Source organism: Oreochromis niloticus, unplaced genomic scaffold (genome assembly GCF_001858045.2).
Source record: "Oreochromis niloticus isolate F11D_XX unplaced genomic scaffold, O_niloticus_UMD_NMBU tig00001669_pilon, whole genome shotgun sequence".
Lineage (NCBI taxonomy): Eukaryota > Metazoa > Chordata > Actinopteri > Cichliformes > Cichlidae > Oreochromis > Oreochromis niloticus.
This window is the reverse complement of record NW_020327445.1, coordinates 572,918-594,984: the sequence shown is the minus strand read 5'-3', so window position 1 is coordinate 594,984 and position 22,067 is coordinate 572,918. Positions and strand designations below refer to the sequence as shown.

At 43.3% G+C, this 22,067-nt stretch overlaps 1 pseudogene; it reads left to right on the top strand.

The window, feature by feature from the left end:
* Positions 1–9,206: 9,206 nt before the first annotated feature.
* Positions 9,207–11,192, top strand: LOC109197067 (NLR family CARD domain-containing protein 3-like; annotated as a pseudogene).
* Positions 11,193–22,067: the final 10,875 nt, after the last annotated feature.

Genomic DNA, 22,067 nt, shown 5'->3' with positions numbered 1-22,067 from the left:
TGACAGCAGGAGGTGCATCAGTCCAGTTTTCCATGCGGGAACAGCGTTTACACTGGAATCCACTTTTGACGGCTTTTTTTGGAGAAAATATGAAATTCAGCAGTATAACTGACACACAATACAAAACAATAACTACACAACAAACTAACTATAGCCTCCAAACACGCTAAACGTCACTAATGTCTCACATATGAAAACTCGCTCTCTCTCTTTTGCTCGCTCGCCCGCTCTCGTCGCGGGTGTCACTCCTAAAAACTTCCCCCTCTCCCTAAACGACCAAATGTCACATGTTGCCATATCATTTTTTGATTGGCTGACATGGTAAACTCTAACACCAATAGGGAAGGGGTGTTTTTTCTTTTTCTTTTTTCACTCGCAAGCGGAGAGTGTTTGCTAGGCTGTCTGTAGAAAACGCCGTTTTTACCGTTCTTCCCGCTGTAAACACCACTGTTTTGTTCAGAAAAAAAACATTGCGTGTATTTTTTATCATAACTCTGGTTTTACGTGTCCCATCGACACAATTCAAAAACTGGTATATAGTTTGAAGTCCGCAGTTTCGACCCAAGTTGAAATGGAGACTCTGACTTGCTGCATCTTGTAGCTGTGTCGTCTTAAATTGGTCATGTGATTTTGACGCGCCGGCGCGTCCGGGGACCCCAGAGGGTTAAGTATTGAACAAGGAAACACAAATGCCCATCAGCAAATTTTGTATGACGTTATTTTTGCTCATCATAGATTGTCTGACCAAAATAAACATGTAGTAATATCTCCGGCTCATGTAGGTATTTTGGGTAATGAAAGGTGCAATGCTATGGAGACGGTTAAGCATATGCTTCTTAGTTGTAGGAAGTATGCAAGTCACAGGAGGGTTATGAGGGTTGAAATGAGTGGTGGAAGGGAACTTATGTTTAAACAAGTGGTTAATAAGTAAAGTCATGGTGAAGGGAAAAGGGTGGTTTTTTTGAGAAATTCTGGTCTCATCAAGATGATTTGAGGATTCAGCAGTGAAGTAAGGTTAAAAGCCAGGAGATGGCAGTAGTGCAACATCTTTGGATGCAAGCTGCCGTTAAACATGAAAGAAGAAGAAAAAAGAACACAGGCCTCTTATTTACTAGAAAAAACAAGATGGCCGACACAGAGGTAACCTGCAGAACACTTTGCTACATTAGTGCTTCCCAACAGACACATTCATGGCTGTCTATGTGGAATTGCTGGGCTTGTAGTCAGATGGCCTGAATGTCCAGCCAAATGTGTTGTAGGTCAGACTTGTCGAAATGTTCCTCCACCTTCAGCTTGTAGCTATGCTTGGCCTTCTTGATGCCCCTGTTCAGGTCTACTCTGGACGTAGTGTAGGCCAGAGCGTCACCTTATCTGAAGGTATTATTACATGGCTTTAGTAGAAGCAACACTTCCTTGTTCATCCATGGTTTCTGATTTGGGTACATTGTAATCTGCTTTTCTTTGACAACATTGTCAATTGTGGTGTCAATGTATTCCGGTAGATGTTTAAGAGTCTTTGTTAATGTGAGAGCCACAGGTGGCCTGAAAGGCAAACATGCTCCAGTCTGTGTTTTTTAAACCTGTCCTGGGGTACAGAATCTACTTCCACTGGCCAAACTTTCATTTTATTAACTTATGGTTTCACACATTATGAGACGTTTTGCTGCTGTGTTTTGTAGACGAGACAAAATGCTGCTCTTCTCTCTCAGCTCTCAGTGAAGGCGGTCACACTTTTCTCCTCTCCTCTCCCTTATCTTCCCTGCTTAGCTTCTTATGTCCTTGTCTTGTCTCATGCTTTCCTCACTTTCCCTGGAACATTCTCTCACAGTCTGTTTCTAAAGCCTAAAGAGAACTAGAAAAATTTGCATTTCCTGCGAAAATGCTGTGTGGATGCCTTAATGCTGAAGCTGTCTGCTCAAAAACTGAAAAAGATGAAAAGTTGCAAAAAGTTGTATGGTGGTGAAAAAAAAAAAAAACATTGGCCTGAGCAGGATTCGAACCTGGCCCTCCAGGGGTCCGTTCTTCGTACCTCGCTAAGTAAGTTAGCCGGATTTGAATGTTGACGATTTCGCGTGATCTTGGATCGTTCGGTTCTCCGAAGCTCATCTGGGACTTGCTGTCATAGCAACAGATCCGTAAGCGTAAACCTGCTCGGGAGCAGGTTTACTTTATGTAAACAGGATTAGATCGCGGCCACTCAGGTATGTCCGCTGCAGTTATATGAAAGCAATTATCAATGTAACTAAAGATAATGCAGCATTTGATTCTTTTATTGATGTCATACAGATACATACAGGTCATTTCCGAAAAAAAGGGAAATGTACTATTAATCATTCTATTACATGTAGTAGATCATGTCAGATGTAATTCATATTTTAGAGTAGTAATAGTTAATTACTACGTGCAATCAAGATGAGAGACCACGACTATAAAAGCGAAGGTGGATTTGGGAAGTCTGTCGCAGCCATGTCCTGTCCGTCTGTACGCGAGCAAGGAAGGTGCAAGATTGATAAGGAGAGTTTACAGAATTTAGCGTATATTGCGGGATAGACGGGATCCTTTAGCTCAGCGCGACGGTGTGCTCATAGAGAGATATCGATTCTCCCGTGAGGGTATTATTTACTTTCTCTCTCTCTCTCTCTCTCTCTCTCTCTCTCTCTCTCTATATATATATATATATATATATATATATATATATATATATATATACTTACTGTACTGTATATACTTACTCCCGACTTACTGTGCATGCTTCAGTCACCCCTTGCATGGGAACAGGTAAAAGTGATGGAGTGTTATGTCAAACTACACACAAAAAACCCACAATGTCAATAAATGTCACAGTACAAAAAGGGGTGTGACGAGGGGGTGCAGGACCACCACCTGTCTTTATTTGCTCTGCCCTTTTCTTGGTTGCTGTTATAAACAAACAAACAGATTATTCCAGGGTCTCTTGTCATAGACTAAAAGCTAAGTGATAAATATTACCATTCTGTGGAATATTCTTATATTTCACTTTTACTTTTTCCCATGTTCTAGTGGGTCCTGTTGTGGCTCTAATGTGAAAGAGGATATGATGTAATATAATATAATGTGGTATAATATAATATCACATGATATAATGTAATATCATGGATCACTTACGAGTTTAATTTGTCAGCAACTTTCTGCCAGCCCTCTCTCCTTGCTTTTGCAGCCTTTGCAGTGTTCCCCTGCGTTTTAATTAAACTCTGAAACTCCTGATATCCCTCAATCAAGAGTTCTTGGTCTGCTGCCGTGAAATACTGAGCGCGCTCCTTTGACATCTTCGCCGACCAATCACAGGGTTGCCGATCAATGTTTCTACTATCGATGCGTAGCCCCTTTTAAGCCACCCAGTGATCTCAGATTACTTCATCCAGCTATACTAATCGTCAACAACAGGTGTGTTCGGAGAACCGGATTAGCGAGCTCAAAGTTGGCGCGATGATTTGATCTTGGATGTGTCATTTGATCTTGGATGTAGTAAGCGAGGTACGAAGAACGGGCCCCAGGTCTCAAGGTAGCCACTCATCTCACTGAGCTAAACTCACTCTGACAAAGAAGAGGTGGAGAGACGGACCATTCTGCTGGAATGAGCAGAAGCTGCTGAGACTTGTGCTGATAAGAGGAGAAAAGGCTGAAAATTTTGCAGAAAAGAGGTGACTCAGCAGAATTTCTGCTGAAAAGAGGTAAAGAAGCAGAAAGTTGCGCTGAAAAGACATGAATCAGCAGAATTTTTTGCTCAAAAGTGTTTTTTCTGAAAACAGCTGAAATTTGTGCTAATAAGAGGTGAAAAGGCTGAAAATTTTGCAGAAGAAGTGAATAAGCAGAATTTGGCCTTAAAAGAGGTGAAAATTCTGCTGAAAACAGTTCAATCAGCAGAATTTCTGCTGAAAAGAGGTTTTTGCTGAAAACAGCAGAAAAAGCTGGGATTTGTGCTGAAAAATGGTGAAAAAACTGAAAATTTTGCTGAAAAGGGGTGAAAAAGCTGAAATTGAGTTAAAAAAGTTTAACTGTTAACTGAAAGAAATGTTGCCATAAGCGGGATTTGAATCCCGGCCTCCCAGTCTGAGAACGGATGCTCATCTCACTGAGCTAAAACACAGCGCAACCGGGCAAGGAAAACTAGTGACCAGACTGATAATGTGGCAGAAATGGGCAAAAAATATTGCATAAAAAAATCAATATCTCAAAAAGTATAGAACTTATGATTACCAAAAGATATAGCGCACATTAGCAGAAAGAGCAGAATTTTTTAAAGTTTGAATGGAGAAAATAGCATGAAAACTGAGGGAGTAGTTAAGCGCCAAAAAACGTACGGAAGCAACTAGAATAAAGTAGAATAAAGAACTAGAAAAATTTGCATTTCCTGCGAAAATGCTGTGTGGATGCCTTAACGCTGAAGCTGTCTGCTGAAAAGCTGAAAAAGATGAAAAGTTGCAAAAAGTTGCATGGTGGTGAAAAAAAACATGTTGCCCTGAGCAGGATTCGAATCTGGCCCTGTTGGTCTCAAGGCAGCTGCTCATCTCACTGAGCTAAACTCTCTCTCTTTCAGAAAAGAGGAGGAGAGACCAACAATTCTGCTAAAATGAGCAGAAGCTGCTGAAAATTTTGCAGAAAAGAGGTGAATCAGCAGAATTTCTGCAGAAAAGTTTTTTTTCTGAAAACAGCTGAGATTTGTGCTGATAAGAGGTGAAAAGGCTGAACATTTTGCAGAAAAGAGGTGAATCAGCAGAATTTATACAGAAAAGAGGTAAAGAAGCAATAAGTTGCGCTGAAAAGAGATAAATCAGCAGAATTTCTGCTCAAAAGAGTTTTTTTTCTGAAAACAGCTGAGATTTGTGCTGATAAGAGGTGAAAAGGCTGAACATTTTGCAGAAAAGAGGTGAATCAGCAGAATTTATACAGAAAAGAGGTAAAGAAGCAATAAGTTGCGCTGAAAAGAGATAAATCAGCAGAATTTCTGCTCAAAAGAGTTTTTTTTCTGAAAACAGCTGAGATTTGTGCTGATAAGAGGTGAAAAGGCTGAACATTTTGCAGAAAAGAGGTGAATCAGCAGAATTTCTGCAGAAAAGAGGTAAAGAAGCAATAAGTTGCGCTGAAAAGAGATGAATCAGCAGAGTTTCTGCTGAAAAGAGTTTTGTTTTTCTGAAAACAGCCAAAAAAGCTGGAATTTGTGCTGAAAAGGGGGGAAAAAAATGAAAATTTTGCTGAAAAGGGTTGAAGAAGCTAAAGTATACCAAATCAAAGTATTTGTGCCAAAACATAGTGTTTCTGCCATATTGTGGTACTACTACATTACAACATGAATACGGATTAAAGATGAAAGAAACTGGCAACAAATTCCTCCACTACGAACCAGTCTGATACCACTTCTTTGCAGTGTTCACGTTTACTAAGGCACTACCCAAAAGGCGCCACGAGAGGGCACTCCAACACAAGAGATGAGGTGAATGAGCAGAATTTCTGCTGAAAAGAGGCAGAAGGTTCTGTATGTAGAAAAAGAAACACTGTTGAACCATGTGTGAAATAAATAAAGAAATGAAATGAAAGAACAACCTGGTTCTGCTCAAATTCACCAATCAGAGGTACTGCTTCTGTCTGCTTCATCAGGCTGTGTACTTGTTTCTGCCATGGAGCGTTAACAAGAATCTGAGGTCCATATTAGAAAAGCTGCTAAAATCATAAAACTTTGCAGAATTGTAATAAATTAGCAATATAAATTACAGGTCTGTGATAGTGTATAAATTTGTAGTGAAAAAAAAAAAACGTGGACCAAGGTGGGATTGAACCCACGACCTTTGAGCTGCAGAGCCGTGTCATTACTGATTGCGCCACCTGGAAAGGGGGCGGCGGTCTGAAAGACAGATACTTGGGCAGTCAGAAAATAGATCGCGGTGAGAGGCAAAAAACGCCGTTTTTTGGAGTTACAAAACGTCGTGTAACTCAAAAACTAGGAGGGCTAGCAGCATAATTCTTGTACTGGGTGAATCAGCGGACTTTGGTGTATTTTGACTGCGATTTTCATAGCTCGTTCTACCTCCGTCGCGGAGATATGACGAGAGAAGAAACGGCTTCATTTCCAGAGTTTGAAGACTGAGAGAAGGACAGATTTCCACCCCTCAAACAAACGTAATTCATTGCTCAACGGTAAGATAATTGTAAAAACTGCTTTCACTGTGAGTGTCAGCAGTGTCTGAAGATATATTGGCACAAGCCTCATGTCCTAACTTTGCTTTGTTAAAGAGATATGGCAATTTGAAAATGCCTCCCGTTACAGAATTTCAGCTCTGAATTTCAAAACCTCCCCATAGACTTTGAATGGGGACTTGTCAGACCTTGTGTCACTCCGAGGCAAATTGTGAAAAAACGGTAAACCTCACAATAAAGATAGTGACATTTTCTGAAAGCCAGCAAAAATACCCACATTTTGATGTATAATTTGTGGGGGTTGAGTGGAAATTGAGTGAGTAGCAAGAAGTTGTTTAGACATGAAGAGAAAATTCAGAACGGACTAGCACTCACTCTGACTTAATTGCATAGCAACCATAGCAACGCATGTATTTTCTGAAAAATCACAATTTTGCAACTGAAAATTTAAAGAGAGATAAGATTAAAACGGTAGAAGATCTGAAAAAGCTGAATCAGACAGCAATAGCCCAATAATCTGAGAACATTTTAAAGTTTGAATGGAGTTTCTAGGTGAAAGCATGAGGACGTAGTTAAGTTTCAAAGACAAGCAAGTTTTAGCAGAATTGTGGAAGTTTCCCATTCATTTCAATGGGACAAATTAAAGGAAAAAAGTGTAATATTTTAAAAAGTATAACAGTAATAAACACCAAAAGTCATAGCAGTCATTAGCAGAAAGAGCAGAACAGTTTAGAGTTTGAACGGAGAAAATCGGCTGAAAACTGGAGGAGTAGTTAAGTGCCAAAAAACGGAGCAACTAGAAGAATAAAGATAAAGAATAAAGAGAAACAGGAACACAATAGTGTGGAAGCCCTTTAGGGCATCCACACAATAAAGAGAAACAGGAACTCAATAGTGTGGAAGCCCTTTGAGGGCATCCACACAATTATGGATTTGATCAACTGGTCTCTGAATGCAATTGACACGCTCTTCTCAACGAGAAGCACCGGGTCGGGAGAGCCCGAGTGCCCTGGAGGGACTTTCCCTGCTGGATACACGATGGACGGGTGGCAGACATGGAGGGTCGTGTGCCTGGCGGGACTGTCGATCGAGGACGCTGAAGATATCTACCTATTCGGAACCATGATAACAGGGTTCTTGCTGATCGGAGCTGGCTTGGCCCTGGCTTATCAGAGAATTAAGAAAGCGGAACCGGCTATTCAAACCCCCCCAAGGCTGCCCGCTGGGATTGAAACGATGGGACGAGGCACGACTTTTCAGAATGGGCCCACTGAGTGCAGCATGGTTAAGATCTTGGAGAAGCTTACGGCTGCAGTGAATACTCAGTACAACACCTCTGAGCGCATATTAGATCAGCTGACTGTGGTCGTGAGGTCTCAGAATCGGCTCCTTGGGCAAAAGAATGACAACACCACGGAATGCAAGCTTGATAACATCATGGAAAAGCTCGCGGCTCTCCAACGGGAAATTGAGAAACCTATGTCGGTGTCGGAGTGTTAAGAACAGCTCGGAAATTCTCATGAGTTGTTCGCATAAAAGAAAAAAACACCATCACTTCATGTGGCTACCCCTTCGGCGCCAGCTGTGGGCTCAAGGCTGGAGCCGAACAAAAACTCCCTGATAACGACTGTGTTTTGTCTGTTCCTCCCCATCCTATGCAAGGCCACCTGAGTTGGCTGGAGGACTGTTTACTTAGCCTGGCAGGGCGAAGGACACTGTCTCAGCTTGACTCTGGACATACACACACACATACACATACACTGATATGCACACACTGATCCCCCCTCCCTTTCCAAACGCCTTCGATGCTTGTGCCCTACCGGGGAAGATGGGACTCGACTGGACCAGCGCAGACATGCTGCAGGACCGGAAGCGCTGTCTACACCGGCTCTCTCTTACCCTTTACCCGCCCCTGTTGCTTGTCTTGTGTTTCTATGGTGTATTGATAGTCATGTGCTTTTTGTGCTGAGGTGTTTTTTCTGTTATCAAACTGTTCTCCCATTAGGAGCTCAGTCTGAGTGGAGTTTTTTTTTCTCCTCCTCTCTCCTCATGTTACGTATTTTCGTTGTTTTTTCCTATCAGCCTACCTTTCTGACATGTCTCCCCAATGTGATGTTTGTGTAAAGTTGGTCAGAAGGTTCCTTTGTAAGTGCGCATGCGCCATTAGCGTGCTGCCTGCTGTAACCCTAATTTCCCTTGGGATTAATAAAGTATATTGATATATTGATTGATTGATTGATTGATTGTGTTTGCTAGCCTGTAATTCAGTTGCTGGCCAAAGATAATGCTCAGATTTGTATTAGATTGCTTTGGGTTGGTTAAACTTTGTCCAGGGTAGCAAGGGGGAGTTCAAAATGTGATTGGGAAGAAAAATAAGGCCTTTACCTTTGTCACAGTTTTGAAGTCATTCAGGGAATTAAAGCTTTTTGACTGTCCACAATTTTTAGCTGCTAAATTGATCTCATTAGTAAATCATATATTAAAAAAAAAAATTAAAAAAAAAATGGCCAAATGTATCCCAAAGTTGGTGGGGTTTTTTTTTTTAAATTGTTGTTGTTTTTTTCATGTGCTGACTCAAAGTCTGGCAGCTTGAAAACCAGTTTTTCATGATTCCTCCACAGAATGGACCAGGAGAGCTCAGGGGTTCGCAGTGGTCAGTCTGCCCAGCAGCATCAAACACACCTGGACTCCATATTTAAGGTATGTACATGTACAACAACTACTTTTACATCTATTCTGTTCACAGTCATCTCCATGGTGCTCTTTGTAGACCAGTGGATTGTCAGTGTGTCCAATATGGGTCTGATGTTTGGCTCCATCATTTCAGTCTGATTGGCTCATTCATAAATATTCTGTTCCAGCTGCTGGAGGAAAATATCATCACTTTTGTGAAGAACGAGCTGAAGAAGATCCAGAAGATTCTGAGTCCAGATTACTCAGAATGCTTAGAGAGTCAAAGAGAGGATGAAGATGATGAGCAACAGGGGAGCAGCAGAGAGGCATTTGTGAAGATCACGCTGGACTTCCTGAGGAGAATGAAGCAGGAGGAGTTGGCTATCCAACTACAGACGAGTAATAGGATTACTCTGTAGATGTAAGCTGCTGAATTATACATTTATGTCTCAAGAAAGGGACAAACATATTCATTTTCTTTGGGAGGGATTTGCCATGAGCATTTTCTTAAAAATGAACTGATGTATGTTTTTAATTATTATTTTTCAGAAACTCCTCTAGCAATTTGTCAACATAAACTTAAATCTAAGTTGCAGAAGAAGTTCCAGTGTGTGTTTGAGGGGATCGCTAAAGCAGGAAACCCAACCCTTCTGAATCAGATCTACACAGAGCTCTACATCACAGAGGGAGGGACTGCAGAGGTCAATGATGAACATGAGGTCAGACAGATTGAAACAGCATCCAGGAAACCAGACAGACCAGAAAAAACAATCAGACAAGAAGACATCTTTAAAGCCTCACCTGGAAGAGATGAACCAACCAGAACAGTGCTGACAAAGGGAGTGGCTGGCATTGGGAAAACAGTCTTAACACAGAAATACACCCTGGACTGGGCTGAAGACAAAGCCAACCAGGACATCCAGTTCATATTTCCATTCACTTTCAGAGAGCTGAATGTGCTGAAAGAGGAAAAGTTCAGCTTGGTGGAACTTGTTCATCACTTCTTTACTGAAACCAAAGAAGCAGGAATCTGGAGCTTTGAAGACTTCCAGGTTGTGTTCATCTTTGATGGTCTGGATGAGTGTCGACTTCCTCTGGACTTCCACAAAACTACAATCCTAACTGACCCTAGAAAGTCCACCTCAGTGGATGTGCTGCTGACAAACCTCATCAGGGGGAAGCTGCTTCCCTCTGTTTACCTCTGGATAACCACACGACCTGCAGCAGCCAATCAGATCCCTCCTGACTGTGTTGGTATGATGACAGAGATCAGAGGGTTCAATGACTCACAGAAGGAAGAGTACTTCAAGAAGAGATTCAGAGATGAGGAGCAGGCCAGCAGGATCATCTCCCACATCAAGATATCACGAAGCCTCCACATCATGTGCCACATCCCAGTCTTCTGCTGGATCACTGCTACAGTTCTGGAGGATGTGCTGGAAACCAGAGAGGGAGGACAGCTCCCCAAGACTCTGACTGAGATGTAAATCAACTTCCTGGTGGTTCAAGTCAAAATGAAGAAGGTCAAGTATGATGGAGGAGCTGAGACAGATCCACACTGGAGTCCAGAGAGCAGGAAGATGATAGAGTCTCTGGGAAAACTGGCTTTTGATCAGCTGCAGAAAGGAAACCTGATCTTCTATGAATCAGACCTGACAGAGTGTGGCATCGATATCAGAGCAGCCTCAGTGTACTCAGGAGTGTTCACACAGATCTTTAAAGAGGAGAGAGGACTGTACCAGGACAAGGTGTTCTGCTTCATCCATCTGAGTGTTCAGGAGTTTCTGGCTGCTCTTCATGTCCATCGGACCTTCATCAACTCTGGACTCAATCTGCTGGAACAACAACAAACCACCTCCAAGTGGTCTAGCTTTTTTAGAAAAAAAGAGTCTCTCCACCAGAGTGCTGTAAACAAGGCCTTACAGAGTCCAAATGGACACCTGGACTTGTTCCTCCGCTTCCTCCTGGGTCTTTCTCTGCAGACCAATCAGACTCTCCTACGAGGTCTGCTGACACAGACAGGAAGTAGCTTACAGACCAATCAGGAAACAGTCCAGTACATCAAGAATCAGCTCAGTGAGACTCTGTCTGCAGAGAAAAGCATCAATCTGTTCCACTGTCTGAATGAACTGAATGATCGTTCTCTAGTGGAGGAGATCCAGCAGTCCCTGAGTTCAGGATGTCTCTCCGCAGATGAATTATCTGCAACTCAGTGGTCAGCACTGGTCTTCATCTTACTGTCATCAGAAAAAAATTTGGATGTGTTTGACCTGAAGAAATACTCTGCTTCAGAGGAGGCTCTTCTGAGGCTGCTGCCAGTGGTCAAAGCCTCTAGCAAAGCTCTGTAAGTGAATATATGCTTATCGCTTTATTTTTAAGACAATTGATTCTACTTAAAAACAGAACCGGTGTGTACAACTCAAAAAACAAACCCACCTCCGCGAATTGCTACCTTATGCTGTTGGAGGATCCATGTGATTATTGTAAGGGTGGACTGGCAGGGGAAGGACCGGCTGGGGTTGAGCTGACGCACCAGCGAGACCTCCCAAGCTTGAGACAGAGGTTGAGGTGCGCGGCAGTCCTTTCACGCCCGATGGCAGCGTGCTGTCCGATCCGGTCTCTCTTCCAACAGAGGCTGGCAAGCTGCGTCTGTGTGCTGGCCGCCTGCCCAGGTACCTGTGAGCCACGGCTCACTTCCACGCCTGCTGCACCGCCACTGCTTAACACATGGGTGGCCACCGGACCACCTCTGGGGCTGCCGCTGGATATGCAGGTGACCGCTAGAGTGGACACTTCCCCTTCGCTTGGCCGGGGCCTGTGGCGCCGATGGTCCTGTCCGATTCCCTCACCTGCTCGCGGAGGGGGGAGTAGGTTCGGCCGAATGGCTCCCCAGCCTCAGTCGGGCGATGGGGTATGTGGCCGGGCATGGTCTGCGAAGCGGCGAGTCCTATTAAATGCATGCAATCTCTTACTCCTGATTGGAAATGAAACCTTTTCAAATACACACACAGAAATTGCGGTGGTGGGCGCATCGATCCAAATATCGATCGTATCGATACCAAGTCGGCATCTGTGTCGGATCGATACTAGCCTAGTAAGATAGATCCTTTACTTTAAGTTCCGCTCTTCTATGCAATGCTGTGCTTTTGGCAAAGACAAAAAAGCCAGGTTACTGGATTATTGATTTATTGTTTTTGCAAATCGTTAAACCTGTAGGTAGAACTACCAAAGACTGAGTGTGGCCCTTTATCATGCTTTCTGAAACTGGTCAATTATAAAAACAATTCTGTCTTAGAGAAGGAGAAGAGGAAAGCGCTAAAATGACTTTTTTCAGAGAGCCTATAAACTGAGGGGTTGCAATAGGGTACTGCACTATGATAAATAAGGATGACAGTTATCTTCTCTTTTACAGACTGAGTGGCTGTTTCCTGTCAGAGAGAAGCTTCGAAGCTCTGTCCTCGATTCTCTGTTGCAAGTCTTGTAGTCTCAGAGAGCTGGACCTGAGTAACAACAACGTGCAGGATTCAGGAGTGAAGCTTCTGTCTGATGCACTACAGAGTCCACATTGCATGCTCAAAATCCTTAGGTCAGATCAAAGAATATTTTGCTTTCCATCAAATGTCATAATTATGCAGTTAAACATATTGGCTTATAAATCTCAGTTTTATCAATGCTGTGTTGTAGTTGAACATTTTTACTCATTCGAAATAACATTACAGTGCAGCATTTTGATGGGTTTAAAATAAGGCAATGATCATTCCATCCAGTCCCACAACACTGCCAAAACTAAGAAATATTCACTGCACCATCAGTGCAATTATATATGTTTTTGTTTTCCTCTTTGTTTTTTTCCAGGCTGAGTGTTTGTAACCTCTCAGAGAGAAGCTGTGAAACTTTGTCTTCAGTTCTCAGCTCCCAGTCTTGTAGTTTGAGAGAGCTGGACCTGAGTGACAACAACTTGCAGGATTCAGGAGTGAAGCTTCTGTCTGCTGGAGTGGAGAGTCCACACTGTACACTACAAACTCTCAGGTCAGGGGCCAGTCTTTTTCACTTAGTATTATTTAGAATCTGTTTTATTGGCTTTGACATAGTACATTTTACATTATTTTTTACATTATTTAATATTGTTTAGTTTTCTTGTTCCTGGTCTCTGTCTGTTTCCTGTTTTATTATAGTGTGATAGTCTCTTGTCCCATGTGTGTTATGTTTAGTTTTGCTTCCCCTGTTTCATTAGTTAGACAGCTGTGTTTCCACCTGTTACCCATCCTCACTTTATCTTACATATTTAAGGCCTACGTTTTCCTCTGTCGAAAACAGAGAGTTTCATGCCATCATTATTTCCTCTTGTGTGCGCTGTGTTTACTTAGTCATGTAAGTTCTAGAGTCCATCTTGGACTGCATTTTCTGTTGTTTGTGTTTAGTTTCCCAACTCCTGCTATAAAGTTGTGTGAGTTTCAAGCCTGCTGAGTCGTGCATTTTGGGACTTCTCTCTGCCTGCCACACACCTTAAATTGACAGAATGACGTGACCATAACACAGAGCCTGCTGACTTTTACTTGTAGGAAAATAAAGTCTCCATAGCTTTCCACGATAATTTTTGCTGTAAGTAACACAGCTTTTTCTGTCCTTAAGCTGCCTAATGGCATCTTCTGTTTTTTAGTTGGCTAAAAACCTTGGGTTGAGTGCTTCAAAGTTGGGCAATCAGGTTGAGTTTTGTGTTTTACTGTCATATCTCATTGAATCTGTTCTTCATGTTTTTGAGCCAGCTTTACTGGAAACCGACAGAATATTTTTTATAATGTTCAATTGGTTGCAAACACGACTGTTCATGCCTCCCAGCCTGCGGATGCAAAGACTGTTCCTCCTTATTTGATCATTCCTGAGCCTCCTCTGGCTGTTTATGTTCCCAGTTCACCCCTGTACCCTCTGCACCATAACCTGTTCCACGGGTGGAGGTGTCTGGTGTTCGGGAGGTTCCTGCCCTTTTTCTTGTCCCCAGCTTGAGAGTTGCTAGGCATGAACATTGGCTGCTGTCCTCAGAAGAGCCTACTGTGTTGTTAGTTCTGCTGGCTTTTATAACTTGTAGTTCTAAGTCAGAAGATTGTGATATTGAAATATAAAAATAAAATTATATGTTATTATTTTTCATTGATCAAAATAAGCATCACTCTTGAAGAAGCCGCTATACCCACCGAAACGCCGTACATTTATACAGACTGTCAACCCCAGGTAGGCCAATTATGGATCTTCGGATCCACATTATGTCAGCAACTATTCTCCACCATGAACTATGTTTAAAACAAACACCGCTCACGACTCACAGACGACAGCTTACAGTCCTGCATTAAGATTAAAGTGACTTCATACAGCCCTAATTTGCAGACGCTGTGTGCAAAGGTTCAGCAGCAGAAGTTCCATTGTAAACATACCACAGCAGACCCGACGATGTTTTCATGAACATGCTTATCACCATCTCTTTATTGACCACTTTTCACACACGGTTGCTGTACAGATATAGCCGGCTGGAGCTGTTCAGCTCACAGCCCGACACATACCAACACAACAGCATAGAGAGCACAGACTTTAAGGCGGTGAGGCGTGATTACAGATGCTGCTCAGGTGTGTCCGCCTCCCCTGCAGCGGAACTGCAGACCATGCCCCGACACATACATTAACCCGGTAAAATTAATATCTATGCAGAATTTTGCAAATATTTATTTTTCATTTTTTAGTAGAATGGTGCTTTTTTCAATTATATTTTAAAATTCAGGTCAAGGCTCCGCTATGCTCCAAAAGCCCAAAGGCGATATAAGGGTGGCGGCTCACAACAGTTTTTGTTTGCTACATGGATCATTTAAGTACAGCTTTTAAATTCATTTAAGAGACCTTAAACTGGGTGTCTTGCTTTTTGTTATATTTCTTTAAAAGTTCAAAATTTATTAATTACATAAATGAAATGTAATTTTCTCTGTTGCACTTCATGGATTTAATAATGAACATACATTAGTTGATTACACAAAGCATAAAGGTAAAAAAATATATACAGTGTTGTCTTCATTTTAGATGTCAAAAAGTATTAGCAGCTTCCAGTGTTATCTCTTGCGTGGAAACTGGGCCCAAATGGTTCTTTGGATGTTAAAGGTTGCTGACCCCTGACATAGAGGGGTTAAGTGATTGTTGGGGTTTTCTCTGTTTTCTTTTATCATTGTAGGGTCTTTAGCTTACAATATAGAGCACTTAAAGGCAACTGTTGTTGTGATTTTGCTGCAAACAGCATTGAGAGGGCCCTCACCCCTGGCGCATCGAGCCACGCCCAACACCTACACCCAGCAAGTCCGATCCAATATCACACTGATGGTTTAATGCATACACCCACTAGCTAAAACTTCATCTACTTCAATGATGATTATAATCCATCTTGCATTTCCTCTTCCCACTAGGTGGCGCTCTGACCATTGCTGACAAATGGCATATCAATCTTTTCCGATCTCGCCTCTTATCATGCTTGTTAAGTTTGGGGGAGATTGGACAATATGTCTTTGAGTTTCAGCAGTTTACTGATTCTTGGCGAGTGATTGAAACTGCATGTGCCACCAAGAACATCCCATTTTGCCAAACATAAAAGGCTTCGCAATTTAGCATCACAAAGGTGTTTAGATTCCATGCACTGGAGATTGTATTGATCTGATGAAATGCCTAGGAGGAGATCGTCAAAGTGCAAGGTCTGAAAAGAAAAATGTCGCCAAAATTCCACTTTAATTTTAAATTCACTGACTTCCTGTTGAATTTGGGATATTGCTCCAAGAGACTTTTTTGTACATTTTGATATCTTACATAAGCTTACCAGGTTTCAGACTCATAGATGAAACACAGGGTTGGGGCTGATGTTTTGAATTTTTGTAGGCGGTGCTGTGGAGCCATTTTGTATTACTTGATGAAGATGATCCCATAACAAAAAAAGCCTTCATCACATTGGAGGTGTGGGCCAAATTTCAAGAGTTTTTGAGCTTTCCAAGCCCTTCAACAGCCACTTAATTTTTCATGGTGAACCGCCTTGCCACCAGGGTGCGCCATTCATTTTAAACTCACAATTTTCTCACTGAAGCATCATGAGGGACTGATGTTAATCCTTCATTCCCCCTAATTTGAAGGATGGGTCAGGTGTATCCTTTGTGGCCCAACCTATCCCAGAATTCACAGCACGGCGGTGGGTGTGGACAAGTTTTTAAAAAAAAAAAAACGGCAGATGGCTGAAGCAGGCGACCTTGGAGGACCCGGCCTACGTAGACCGCGAAGGCTGGGTCGTCCAAGGCAGCAGACCCTGAATTGGGAAAACCCCACTGCATGTGGGAATGAGAGTCAAAAAGATTTTCATGGCGAATAATCGAAATTCGCCATGGCCAAACCCTAGTCCGGAAACTCAAAAGCTCAGCAATTTAATATGGCCCAGGTGTGTATTTGACACTGACCGAATATGAAGGTGATCCAATCAAATACCTTTGAGGAGGTCGGAGAAGTACAAGGCCTGGATATTGCAAAATCGGAGCCAAAATGTCACCTTTAATCCAAAATGGCAGACTTCCTGTTAGGTTTAGGGCATGGCCATAATAGATTTTTTTGTGCATCTCTTGATGTTAGATATGTGTACCCAATTTCATACATATAGGTCGTACCCATCCTGGGGGCTCGCATTTTTAATTTTTCTAGGTGGCGCTACTGAGCCACTTTCACCGGACATTAAAATATGTACATTTTCACCAGACCTAATGCATGTGCAAATTTTAGTTTTTGGGCATCTTTAGGCCCTCAAATAATAAACGGAGCAGATTCAATAGGGCTTTCACAGTTTTACTGCTCGAGCCCTAAGAAATGGAGCAGATACAATAGGATCTTCACACTCTCAGTGCTCAGGCCCAAATAATAATAATGATAATAATAAATGAAGCAGATACAATAGGGCCTTCGCATTCTCAGTGCTCGGGCCCTAATAATAATAAATGGAGCAGATACAATAGGGCCTTCGCACTCTTAGTGCTCGGCCCTAATTATTCGGCATATTTTATTTACCTTTGCATGTAGCATTGTACTCTGATGTACTGTCTATAACAATCATAAATCATTGACCTCCCTACATATCATTGTCTATACCAATGACTGTAGAAAACATGGACGATGCGACAGCACCTCCTCCCATTGTGCAAAAATGAAGCCAAAATATCCCGCTTGTGGAGGCTGCCATCTTGCATTTCTGTGCAGTAGTGACTTGAGGTGGAGCGACTGTGTAATGCTCCCACCCACACACCCGCTGGACGTGACCACAAATACGCCCTCCTATACTTTTTATGGAGCCCGGCTGCTCCAGTGTTTAGCTAGTTTACCGTGACTGACGACTCGTTTAATTAAGGTAAATACAACCATGTCACTGTTATAAAAAAGACACACGGTTTATCAACTTAGAGTTCTAAAATCACTCTGTTGTTAACAGTGTTGGGTAAATTACTTTTCCACTGAAAAAGTAGAGTAACTGATTACTGTTCATTTTTAGGTATTTTAATTACAGTTACTTACAATGTACTTACATTATTTAATTTCAATAATTTATCTTCTAAAGGTAAAGGTAAACTCTGCCACTTTAACATCGCTGTAGTGCTGGTGCACGTCATTTCGCGCCAGTTTGCTGCATAGTCGTATTCTAAAGCGGAAGATGTCGGACTCGGCTGAAGCGAGTGGCTGTTTTATGAAATGGACATATTCCCGTCTCTTCACTTTTCTGAAACAAGCAGACAAGAACATTACAGTAATATGTAAAAACTATCGGCTGCTGTTAATAACATGAGTAATCTACTGAAGCGTCTGACACGAGAGCATAGACGAACACTTCTGAGTGATTCTTCTTCATCATCCATGGATAACATTTAAGATGGCGCTGGAGTGACGGCAGCCTTTCCAAGTAGCTCTGCAACACCGCACCTTTTCTTAACTTTAACTTTTTTTAGACTAGGCTTTCAAACTTTATTTCACCTTCCTCTAGTTACTCTACTTCTACCTTTTAGATATAGCGATATAAGATGGATAATGCACTTTTTAAAACTTCTGGAACCAGCTCCTTCATCTATTCGAGAGTGGAGCTGCTGGCACTAAGAACAAAGGAACAGACCGGCATGCGACACAACATCCCGGCTGAGATAAAGAGGAGCTACAAAGGCTGCAAGGCTGGAGCGAGGAAAGTGGATCACCGGAGGCGATTCCAACCATCAATCCATACAGTGATAATAGGCAACGTGAACTCGCTACAGAATAAAATGGACGAACTGTGTGCTCTGAACAACCACCGACTATACCGTGAGTGCAGTTTGTTTATCTTCACGGAGACGTGGCTAACCGAGCCAACGCCACAGGCTAACGTGTAGACCTATGCGGTTTCACATCCGTGAGAGCCGATAGGGACACGCAGGCCAGCGGAAAAAGCAGAGGTGGGGGACTGATTGTCTACGTTAACAACAGATACTGCAACCCTGGACATGTCTCCGTTAAAGTTTCGGTATACCGTCCGGACCTCGAGCTGCTAGCCGTTAGCTTGCGGCCATATTATCTACCTCGGGAGTTCAGTCATGTGATCTGTGTGTGTGTTTACATCCCTCCGAGGGCCGACGCAGCAGCTGCCTGTGAGAAAATACACACAGTCACAGCAAGACTGCAGACACAACACCCAGAGGCTTTCATTATTATATCTGGAGACTTTAATCATGCCACCCTGGATTCTACTCTGGCTGCTTTTCACCAGTTTGTGAATTGTACCACACGGAGCAACAGGACAACTGACCTACTGTATGCCAATGTGAGAGATGCATACAGAGCCACCCCCCTTCCCCCACTAGGGAAGTCAGACCACAACCTTGTTTACCTAAAGCCACAATACACACCCCTCGTCCAAAGGCAGCCTGTCACAACACGCTCCATCAGGAGATGGACCCAAGAAAAGGAGGATGCTCTGAGAGACTGCTATGACACCACAGACTGGGATGTGCTTCTGAGCCCACATGGTGAGGACATAGAGGGGGCGACACACTGTCTGACAGACTGCCTCAACTTTTGTGTGGACACGGTCACCCCTGCTAAGACGGTACGGTGTTATGCTAATAACAAACCGTGGGTAACACAGGAAGTCAAAGCTGTTCTCAACATGAAGAAGAAGGCTTTCAGGAGCAAAGTGAAGGAGGAGATGAAAGCAGCACAGCGGGAGGTGAAACGCTGCCTGAAGTAAGCAAAGGACACCTACAGGAGGAAGGTGGAGCAGAAGTTGGAGAGGAACAGTATGAGGGAGGTCTGGAATGGTGTGAAAACCATCACAGGCCACAACACCAAGAAAAGCACAGGGGGGGGGGACTGTGGAGAAGGCAAACGAACTCAACAACTTCTTCAACATCTCCAAAAGTTGAATCTGTTCATCTGGACGTAGCGTTTTGTGGGAGAAACGTTTCGTCACTCATCCAAGTGACTTCTTCAGTCTCAGCTGACTGCAGGTTTCCCCAAACCTTATAAACAGTACATTTGCATAATGACTGAAACCAGCCCACTGAGGAAAACTTCTTCAACAGGTTTGACCAGCCCACAACCCCCCCACCCTCACCTTTACTACAGAGCCCTCTCCCCACTCTTCTACCTCCCCCGCTTCCCCCCTTTCTGACACTATGACCCCACCCCCCTCCTCCTCCAACCCCTCTCTCAACAGCAGGACATCTTCCCCCCCTCCTTCCAATCATCTTCCAGCGTCACACTGGATCAGGTCAGGAGACAACTGAGGAAGCTTCGCCCCAGAAAGGCAGCAGGCCCAGACAAGGTGTGTCCTAGGATGCTAAAGGCGTGTGCTGCTGAACTTGGGGAGCCGGTACAACGAGTCTTCAATCTCAGTCTGTGACTGGGTAGAGTGCCCGCTCTATGGAAGACATCCTGCATCGTCCCGGTCCCCAAAAGGAACCGGCCCAATGAGCTGAATGACTTCCGACCGGTGGCACTGACTTCACATCTTATGAAGACTCTAGAGCGGCGCTTCCTCAATCCCCTCCGACCACAGGTACAACATGCCCAGGACCCACTACAGTTCGTATACAAGGCGGATGTCGGAGTGAAGGATGCCATCCTGTACCTCCTACATAGAGCCCACTCACACCTGGATGGGGGAAAAGGCACGGTCAGGATCCTGTTTCTTGACTTTTCCAGTGCCTTTAATACCATCCGGCCCTGTATTCTTCAGAAAACTCTACAGGATGGAGGTGGACCCCTGCCTGGTGGCTTGGATCTCCGACTACCTCACTGACAGACCACAGTACGTTAGGCTGAAGGACATCACGTCTGACACTGTGGTCAGCAGCACAGGAGCACCACAGGGAACTGTGCTGTCCCCTCTTCTCTTCACCCTGTACAACTCTGACTTCTGCTACAACTCTGAATTATGCCATATTCAGAAGTTTGCAAATAACACAGCCATCATGGGGTGTATCTGGGATGATCAGGAAGAGGAGTACAGAAGTCTGGTGAGGAACTTTGTCGCATGGAGTCACACAAACCACCTGCAACTCAACACCTCAAAGACTAAGGAACTGGTTGTGGACTTCGGGAGGTCCAGAGAAGGTCCACTGCCGGTTCAGATAGAGGGGGAGGGGGAGGAGGTGGAGGTGGTCAACAAGTACAAGTACCTCGGGCTGTGGGTGGACAACAAACTGGGCTGGTCATGCAACACAGAGCACCTGTATAAAAAAGCCCAAAGCCGACTGTACTTCCTCAGGAGGCTGAGGTCTTTTAACATCTGCAGGAAGCTCCTGAGGATGTTTTGCCAGTCAGTGGTTGCTGGAGTATTTTTCTATACTGTAGTGTCCTGGGGGAGCAGCACAGCAAAGAAGGACTCATCCAGGCTGGAAAAACTGATCAGGAAGGCTGGCTCTGTGGTCGGCATGAAGCTGGACACTCTGGTGTCAGTGGCAGAGAAAGGACACTAAAAAAACTGCTGGACATTATGGACAATGCTGGGCAGCCTGTGCACACGGCCATAAACAACCAGAGGAGTCTGTTCAGTGACAGGTTGCTTCTCCAAAAGACAAGAACCAACAGACTTAAAAACTCCTTTGTCCCACAGGACATCAGACTGTTCAACTCCTCTCTGGAGGGGAGAGGGAGGGGAAAACAGGAGGACAAAGGAGGGGGGGACAACTAAGCTGTAGTGCCTCTTCACTTCACTGTGCAATACTAATAGTCAATGGTGCAATAGACACAGTAATTAGATAAGTATTTTAAATACAATATTGATTAACTAATTATTAATTAGTAATTAATTACTTTTTAAAAGTAACTTACCCAACACTGGTTGTTAATTCGTTTGCTACATTAGCCGCTAGCATACGCACTGTGTTGGAGGCTTGTTGCTAGCTAGTTAGCGATGCTACACACCTGTTACTCTAATAGTCTGTGTTATTGAAGGATTCAGCACTTCTTAGGTTTTGTTATCCATTTTTAGACAGCGATGATCATCGCTGTCATCTGCACACTCTACAGAGGCCCAGAGTTACTGTTAATGTAATGCTGTCCTTGGAGATTTTAACATTTAAGACTGTGAGTGTAATGGATCTAAAACTGTTTAAATCTTCACAGCCGTCTACAGCCTGGTAACATGGAAACTTGAAAAAAGCAGCAGAAGGTTTCAGTAGTGTAGTCTAATCTGTTCTTTTCATTTAATAATAGAGTCCATATTATATCAACAGCTACATTCACCCTGGGGAGAAACTAGTGAGGGAGACCATAAGGACTAAGCCTGGTTTCCTGGGTCCAGAGGTTTGCAGAAACTTCTTCCCTTTCTTTCATCACAGCTGTCCTGTGCCAGAAGTTCTGTTGACCCACTGAGAGAGGCTTTATTTAAGAAACAATCAATAAAACAGCTGCAGCTTTCACTGACAGCACATGTGGTATTTTAACCTTTGTACTGTTTTCATCAGTTAATTTTGCAGTTAACATGTGCACATGTTGGATGATCTGTCTGCTGTCACTGGGTGGTGCTGAGGTCTGAATCTGAGGGCAGCTCCTGTAATCACAAAGAGAACAGAATCATCACAAACTCAAATGTAAATTTTATCCCTCAAAATTGAAATCAAGCTGATCCTCCTGTCCTCGCACACCCAGGATCTGAAGTTCTTCTCTTACATTTTTTTCAGTATTGCTGTACAGTACAATAC